Here is a 10,000-nt window from a genome sequence, read left to right as displayed (position 1 = left end):
TTTGAAGTTAATGGACTCTAGCTGGTGCCGTCTGTAACAAATGGTCGCCAAAATACCGCTAAAACCTGCGTCAAAGTGTTTTACTAAGAGCAGTTATGGATTATGAAATAATTTGTTTTATAAAGAAACTGTTCCGTTTTCTTTTTAGCGAAAATATAATCCCGAAGCTTACATTCTCCATTTTGTCTCTCCCGCTTTCTCTCTATTCCTCCCTCTCCCTCTTTCTCTATTCCTCCTTCTTTCTCTCTCTCTTTTCTCCCTCTTTCCTTCTCTTTCCCTATCTCTTTTCCTGAAAGAAACATGCAATGGCTAAGTGCATTATGCAGCTGTCTAATTCCTCTCTCGCTACATTGTCTTGTTTTCATGTCATGAAATGATATTTAGCGTATTATATATCGAGACCTATATAAAAATACCTCATCCTGCCAATATCTATAGACATATAGTAAAATCCTTTGATATGTAATATATTTCAAATCAATAATCGGGAAGAAACAATCGAATTAATAATAATTCTTTATAATTAGCCATAAGATCAACTATTGAGTGTGGGTAGTCGAATACGTCGTTCTGAGTACTTGACAGTCATTTTATTTTATCATCCTTGAAAAGATGACAGTAAAGTTGATCTCAGTGAAATATGAATCCAAGACGAAAGAGGTGGAATACTGCAGTATATATATATATATATATATATATATATATATATATATATACTGGTTCTATATATATATGTATATGTATATACATATATACATATATACATACATATATATATATATATATATATATATATATATATATATATATATATATATATATATATATATATATATATATATATATATATATATATATATATATATATATATATATATATATATATATATATGTATATATATATATATATATATATATATATATATATATAATATTAGGGACAAAATCCAAAATTACAGGTAAAAAACTCAATTAAAATCAATTTATAAAAAATTAAAATTAAATTGAGCCTTATAGATAAAGTATATATAAAATATATAGTTTTAGGGAAAATAACCAATTTTCAAGAACTCATCGTTGAAAATCCACTACGTGTAATCTTTTTATTATATTTATCTTATGATATTTACTTTACTTTATATTATACTTATTTATTGTGCTTTTAATTATTAATTTTTCTATATGTGATAGCGGATTTTCATCGATGAGTTCTTGAAAATTGGTTATTTTCCCTAAAACTATATATTTTATATATATATATATATATATATATATATATATATATATATATATATATATATATATATATATATATACATATATATATATAATACAAAGAATATATATACATGTATACACACATATATGTACATACTTACATCTACATGTGTATATATATGCATATCAGGGTACAGGACGTTAGAACAATGAACTACAGACAACGGAACGAACACATAGGAAAACGGAAAGCCACTTGGAATATTCCTTCATCAGCTGTCTCTATTCTAACTAGACGTTTCGAAGATAAGACAGAACGTACTCTAGAATAGTCTCTTCCTGAGTAGTGGATCAACCCACTACACAGATGATTCCAAGGTGGCAAACACAAACCAAGACAGGAAAAATTGGACAGTGAAAACATATATATATATATATATATATATATATATATATATATATATATATTTATATATATGAATAAATATAGTAACGTAGCTGTGTGATAAGAAGCTTGCTCCCAACCAGATGGTTCGAGGTTCAGTTCCACTGCGTGGCTCCTTAGGCAGATGGCTTCTACTATAGCTTCGGATCGACCAAATCTTATGCGTGTGTGTGTGAGTCTGTGTTTGTGTCTGTATTTGTCACCCCACCACCGCTTGACAACCGGTGCTGTAACTTGGCAGTTCCGCAAAATGGACCGATAAAAGAAGTAGTTAGATTTAATACATAAGTACTGGGATTGATTCATTCGACTAAAAATACTTTAAGGTGGTACCCCAGCACGGCAGCAGTCTAATGACTGAAACAAGTAAAAGATAAAAGATACATATATATATACTCACAAACACTCACTCAATAACATTCTGTAGAATATCATTGTTATTCTATTTTTACAAAGAAATGGTCGACATCAATTTTGAAATTCCTGTTTCGTTCCCTGAAGATGACATAGCAGAAGCTTCGAATTCACTGTCAGCCATTGCCACACATATACCCCCCCCACACACATACCCCCCCACACATACACATATATACACCACGGGCTTCTTTCAGTTTCCGTCTACCAAATCCATTCATAACGCTTTGGCCGAACTGCAGCTATACTGGAAGATACTCGCACAAAGTGCCATATACATACATACATACATACATGCATACATACATACATACACACATACATACATACATACATACATGCATGCATACATACATACATGCATACATACATGCATATAGATATATATGAGAACGTGAGAGAAAAATATATCTATATATATAAAAATGAGAATGTGTGTGTGTCTGTCTGTCTGTGTGTGTGTTTCCCTAAAACTCGAGAACTACACAACCAATTTCATTCAAATTTTACACGTGCCTTACTTAGGGTCCCGGTTGTGTTTTAGTCAAAAAAAATGTTTAACTTCTTGCATAGTTCGAGCCCACAGCAACATAATATCTCCTCCACTATTTAAGTATTACGTGTCAAAAGTGAAACAAAAACACTCATGTCAAATACTTTCACTTTAAAAATGAAACTATTCCACTAACTGAAACAATCACATTTCGATACTATAATGACAGATACTTTCACTTTAATGGTTTCAGAGAGAGAGAGAGAGATGTATATGTATACATATAGATGTATATGTACACGTATATGTACACGTATATGTACACGTATATGTATAGATATATATAGAGATATAGATCTATATGCATACATGTATATGTATACATATGTGTAGATGTATATATAGATGTACATGTAATATGTACACATATATACACATATATACATGCATACAGATATCTATACATATATACACTCACACACATACACATACACACAAACGCACACATTAGTCATTTGTTTTTTTATCCAAAACTACGTAAAAAGTACTGAATGGATCTTTATGAAATTTAGAAATTATATTCAATGCATAACAGCCATAACCGCCATGAAAATTCATATATTTTTGATGTTGATGGAATTTTAACCATACAGATTACAAACAAATAAAGTAATATTTCTAAAATGTCTTCTTAGAAGTCACAAAGACCCCTTCATGGGGACTTCACACCAACAATTTACTCATTTTTCCTAAGCAAAGACGAATACAGTTGTACTATTGGAACCTATAGGGTCACCCGAACATAACAGGTGAGCATTATTTGTAATTCAACGGTACAACAGTGTAAGACTATCTTTTCAGATATACTTACATTGTGATTTCTGCAATGTGGTGCATAGATTGTCAAGAAAATGAGACGCATCTTTGCCTCCACTTTTTATTATCACTGGGTCACACATAGTCCCCAGTTGGTAACATTGATTTCAAGGCCTTCCCAGATGAGTGACTGGTTGTTCTAAGACATTTATTGATTGTAAATTTTGTCTGCACAGTTACCTATCGGTATAGTGGTCATTTGCAAACTCCAGAGGCGACACTTTCATTTCCCTTTACTCCAAACGTCACACGTTCTTATTTCAATTGGGTCATGCCCTTCCAATTGCTATAGATCCGTAATGCATCTTACAGCTGTGCCTGTCACCTGTATGGTGAGGAATCCTACATTGGGGAGTAATAACGACTACGCTCAGGTAACCGACTGATTATCGTGATCATTCGTCTTTTGGTTTCCTGTAGCTTTACTCTCTTTTACAAACCCAGTGAACATATATATATTTCCTATTTCAAAGAAATTCAAACAATACATATTACACCCAAGTTAAAAACATTCCCAACAATTCAACTTCTCTGCTTGACATTAACACACCCACCCCAATAGGGGCCTTAACTTCTACATTTTTCAGCTCCAAGAGCTCTGAAATTTTGGAATATGTGCATAAAGATTAATAGTATGGGATACATGTCTCATGATTAGAATTTTTTTAGGGTGTGTAAAGAGGGAAAGAACCCTCATGTGCAATTTTGATGAAATTCGAATCATATCTATTCCAGTTCCTTACAGGAAATATAAGAAAAAAGTCTCATCCTGAAATTGCATGTAACACGGGCAACGCCGGGTATCTCTGCTAGTAGATTATAAAGATGAGAGCGTGAAGACGTAAATACGTAAGTTAAAAGACAAAGTACGAAAGAGTGTAAGAAAGAGAGAGGGACAGAGAGAGAGAGAGAGAGAGAGAGAGAGAGAGAGAGAGAGAGAGAGAGAGAGAGAGAGGAGGTTTTATATATATATATATATAATACACACACACACACATATATAATACATACATACATACATACATACATACATATATATATATATATATATATATATATATATATAAAATCTGGTAATTAATCATATATTAATTAATATCGATTAATTATCAGGAGGCCAGCACATCTAAAGAATCAAAGAGATTCAGAAATAGTATCTGCAAGGTACATTTAAAAAAAATAACGTTGACCACTAACGTGGACAATTAATGCGCACATCTAAAGAATCAAAGAGATTCAGAAATAGTATCTGCAAGGTACATTTAAAAAAAATAACGTTGACCACTAACGTGGACAATTAATGCGCTAGAAATAGATTACATCTTGTGTCTATTAAGACCTAAATTGTTCTCAACATGAAATATAGCAGCATACCAAAACGTGAGCGGGCAAGACATTTAAAATCACCTAAAAAAGCATTCTTAAACAGGAACCGGTTTCGGATTTAACAAATCTTACCATTTGTCTATTCCTCTTCAGCCTGATTTGTAATGTAATGTAATGTAATGTAATGTAATGTAATATATATATATATATATATATATATATATATATATATACATATGTATATATATATATATATATATATATATATATATATATATATATATATATATATATATATATATATATATATATATTATTACAATTAAAAGGGTAAAGGATTATCAATTTATTAATAAATTAATAATTAATAATTTTTACCAAGCCCCTCGGTATGTAAGCACCATTATCGGTGTGGAACTTATTTAAAAGTTCTTATACATTTATAAACAAAATTAAGGGATCAGCAACAGGTTGCTTCACCACATACCCAAGTTCATATATATATAAAGTTATATATATATAAAGAGAGAGAGAGAAATAAAAGGTAAGAAAAACAGGAGTATCGGAGCAATGTCCTAGAAATGCTCTTTAATCAACAGATTTTTTTCTGTTTCAATTATTTTTTACCTTCTCTAATTCTCTGTTTCTTTTTTTAAAAAAATCCTTTGCCTTCAATGTTTCCATAAATCATTTTACAAACGCACAGTGTCATTAGCAGTTTAATAATTTTGTGAAAGCTAGGGCATTAACCGTGAATCACAGGTAGACGAAGCCACCTCAAGAATGTCGAGCAGATATTTCTATTTGTTTTTTTTAACGTAAAATGTCTTGAATGCTCTTGAGCGTTTACGACGAAATCCTCCTCCTCCTCCTCCCCACCACTACCACCACAACCGCCGCCGCCGCCGCCACCGCCACCACCGCCGCCACCGCCACCGCCGCCGCCACCGCCGCCACCACCACCACCACCACCACCACCACCACATCATCATCATCATCATCATCATCATCATCATCATCATCATCATCATCATCATCAGTGACACTGGGGTAAAATATAACATGCCCCATGCACCTATCGTCTGATAATTACAATCACATGTGTGCATCACAATCACATGTGCGCATCACTGTGATCTCATATCAAGATAAACAGCTCATTTAGGGGAATACTTAAAATTTTCTTTAGGTTGAGTAGCCCATCTCGCACAAAAGGTCCCTGAATGAGGTTTGTTTAAGGATGATGAATGAAACACCCATGTTTCCAGAGGTGAATTATTCCAACCCCAAAGAATTCCTCTCAACATATGACTATGATGCTCCCCCAATACTCCTGCTCGTTATCAGAGATGCACATATTGTCAGCCACTAAGGGACATGCTCAGCTGACAAACAAATATCTGGTACTAAACAGAATATTTGCAGGAGCCCATTTTTATAGCAAGACAAAACATATGTATGTATGTATGTATGTATGTATGTATGTGTGTGTGTGTATGTATGTGTATATATATACTCTTTACTCTTACTCTTTTACTTGTTTCAGTCATTTGACTGCGGCCATGCTGGAGCACCGCCTTTAGTCGAGCAAATCCACCTCCAGGACTTATTCTTTGTAAACCTAGTACTTATTCTATCGGTCTCTTTTGCCGAACCGCTAAGTTACGGGGACGTAAACACACCAGCATCGGTTGTCAAGCGATGTTGGGGGGACAAACACAGACACACAAACATATACACACAGATGCATATATATACATATATATATATATATATATATATATATATATACAAATATACGACGGGCTTCTTTCAGTTTCCATCTACCAAATCCACTCACAAGGCTTTGGTGAGTCCGAGGCTATAGTAGAAGACAGAAGGTGCCAGGCAGTGGGACTGAACCCGGAGCCATGTGGTTCGTTATCAAGCTACTTACCACACAGCCACTCCTACGCCTATGTATATGTATATTATATATATATACATATATTTATGTGTGTATATATATGCTTGTGTGTGAGTGTGTATACACACATACACAAACACTCATACACTCACTCTTACACATTCACACAAACACATACACACGCGCGCTGTACGGGATGATGATAATGATGATGACGATGATACGAATGAACAACGATGACGACGCTCTTATAAATGCGACAAACTAATCTACGCCGCCGTCTACAATATCAAAACTACCACCACCACCACCACCACCGCCACAACCGACATCAACACCAGCATCACCACCACCAACGCCACCAATAACATCACAACCTTCGCTCTTACTATTACCAACATCTTCTTCAACTTCCCCATTACCACCATCATGCCCTCCACCACTACCATCACCATCACCGTCACAGTTACTGCCGCCACCTCCATTACCTTACTACGTTCACCTTAATTTCAGCGCCTCCACCTTCGCAACCACCGCTGCCGCCGACACCAAACTTTTTCTGTTTGCGACATAGATTTGTTTGGAGAGGTGGTCGTTAAAAGCAGGCATGTTTGCAATGACAATGGAAAATGAAAACAGAATTGAAATCTCGTAGCAACATTGAGCTAACATTCCACTTCCCTTCGTACCTAAGATCAGTTACCTCAATACTGAGCCAACAAGAGGGAGCCTTTATGTGGCAGACTCGCTAGCTAAAAATAACAGTCGAATCGAGACGCTGCCAAAGTGGTCTGTATTGGCCCATTGAAGCTGTCACTGTGACCATCCAAGGAGACGATAGACTTTAAATATTTCAATTATATATCAATAGAATATGACTGAACTTTTATTGTCCTGTGTCAATATTCGTTAAGCATTTTCATTAAATTTTGTTTTAAATATCTTGCTAAAAAGTGATAATGACGCGAAAAAGAAAATAAAAACCAAGGGTTATTGCTTTGAAGTCAAGAAATATTTCTTAATCATATTTTATAATTTTATCTTAGAAATTTATGATGAATCATCGAGAACATCAGATGGTACAAAGAACTGCATACGTACACGCATCAGCACGCAGCCTCTCACCTCATAGCTATTTGTCGCATGCGCCTGCACAGACATGTTCTCTGTCTCCCGCTAGATAATTTTATCAGGGCTTTACTCTCATCCGACGCAGCAGCTGTGGGCTGCAAGAGGCCTCGTGGCAGGCATCGCACCAGAAGGCTGCATGTGGTTGAGGAAGGTCTCTAGAGGCTCGACGCCACTTTGGAGATTGTAGAGGGACTGGCACGGGACCGGCGGCGATGGAGAGTACTGTTGGATCTGGTCGGCTCTACGCGTGATGACGTCTCTGGGGCCACTAACCTGGGATAATCTCTGGTCCATCAAGCAAGAGCGTGAAGCAAAACGAGCGAAAATGATGAGGGTCGATAAATTGTCAATGGTTCTATAAAGGAGTCAATGATATAAGACGTTTGTCGACTCCTGGCTTAATCTCTCTTTCAAAAACCATCGATATTGTCTTTAAGGAATAAAGATATTTGAGAAACGTAGTTCTACGTGTGTGTAAGATATTTGGTGTTCATGTTGAATAACCTTTGATTATAGATTGATCATGGGCTACACAACAACAGCGACGACGACGATGACAACGACGATGACGACAACAACTGCAACAATAGTGACTCTAATCTGCTCGACATGAATTTTATCAGACGTGAAATGTGTTCCAACTGTATTGAGTATTAGATTTGAAACTAGTGATGTTTTTGTTCTCAATTTCTACTTCATGTACCATATAATCGTGAACGCCCTCTGGTGATACCGACACCTTTGACTACTACTAAGGGAGAAAATAGAGCTAGTTTATCGTTGATTTTCTTCGGGTGTTTTATTTTACAAGACATCATCTTGTCATCTAGATAAGACAAGTTTATTACTCTTTCATGGGTTCACAGTAAATCCGGTTTCCCAGATCAAATCCTAGTAATTCCAGCTATTAAACTAATCATGGATACTGGAATTTTATCAACCTCGGAAGGATGAAAAGTAAAGTTGATTTCAGGGGGATTTGAACACGGAACGTAAAGAGGTGTAACGAATATGCACGACATTTTGTCCGGCGCTTTAACCAGTTCGCTGCCGTCGTTCTTTCTAATATTGCGGGAAATAATGCAAGTCAGTGGAGATAGAATAGCTATCATTTGCTTTAACAGGATTCATTGGAGGTCTCCCTGTCAGTACGACAAGGGACCAAAGCATTAATACAGGGTATCAAGGCAATTAGCCGACATAACCAACAAACAGCTTTATCAAAATCTGCCCAAAGCGACTGAAAGTATTCAGCAAAGAATTAGAATTGCTGGTCATTGCGTCAGGAACCCAGAAGGAAGCGTATGTCAACTGGTCATATGACAATGAGTTGAAGGAAGAACCAACAGGGGGATAAAACGTTTAACCTATGTGGACAACTTGCTCCAGGACAGTCGAATGACAAATGCTCACGAATTAAGAACATGCACGGGGTACCGTGAACGATGGCGTGGTCGTGTGAAATCATTGAAACGTCCAAACTAAAATTGACTAATTTATTGTCCTCCTGGTGGACGCTATCCTTTCTCACTTTGCCTGCTGAAAAAACCCGAAGACCAAGCTTCTGCGTATTAAATATCTTGTCTATAATACAGCTCAACGTTGAAGGGCAAGGTAGATATAACGAAGAGAATATGACAAAGTGAATACTTTTAACACAATCATCAACTTGTAGACCGCCAATACCAAGTCCGTTAATGACACTTATCTGCCGTTCGGAGAATTTTTGAAATGAAGAGACTCAACCAGGAATAGAACCCTTGTTGTAAGTATGGTTCACAAAAATCTTTCGTTCTTTTTGCCACTTACAATACAAAAGTGATTTATTAAACATCAGAATAAAACGAAAATGAGAAAAGACCTCCTAAAATCATAAAAAAATACATGAATGATAAGTCAGACAGAAATGCAATAAGAAAAAAAAAAGAAGGAAAGAGAAAAAAGAAATTGGGAGAAGCCATCAGAGATTTAAAGAACCAAATAAAATCAAGTTTTTGACAAACATTTAGAGAGTTATTTTGATGCTCTGAGACAAAAGAAGCAAATTATTTTTCTTACGACTGTACAGATAGAATCTGCCGCTTGTTTGATTCTGTTGGTCATTTGCCGATCAAATCGAGTAAATAAACAATATACATGAGCGTGTGTATGCGAGCACACACACACACACACACACACACACACACACACA

The 10,000-nt window shown here is 35.5% G+C and overlaps 1 long non-coding RNA gene across 1 annotated transcript in view; it reads right to left on the bottom strand.

The window, feature by feature from the left end:
* The window catches only part of LOC149134724 (uncharacterized), a 12,115-nt gene that overhangs the window by 556 nt on the left and 1,559 nt on the right, over nucleotides 1-10,000 (bottom strand). The gene's annotated exons all lie outside the window — the stretch shown is intronic.

The sequence above is a fragment of the Octopus bimaculoides genome, chromosome 7 (assembly GCF_046866305.1).
Source record: "Octopus bimaculoides isolate indiv1 chromosome 7, ASM4686630v1, whole genome shotgun sequence".
In the NCBI taxonomy this organism is placed as follows: domain Eukaryota; kingdom Metazoa; phylum Mollusca; class Cephalopoda; order Octopoda; family Octopodidae; genus Octopus; species Octopus bimaculoides.
This window is presented reverse-complemented; position numbering and strand designations above follow the sequence as displayed.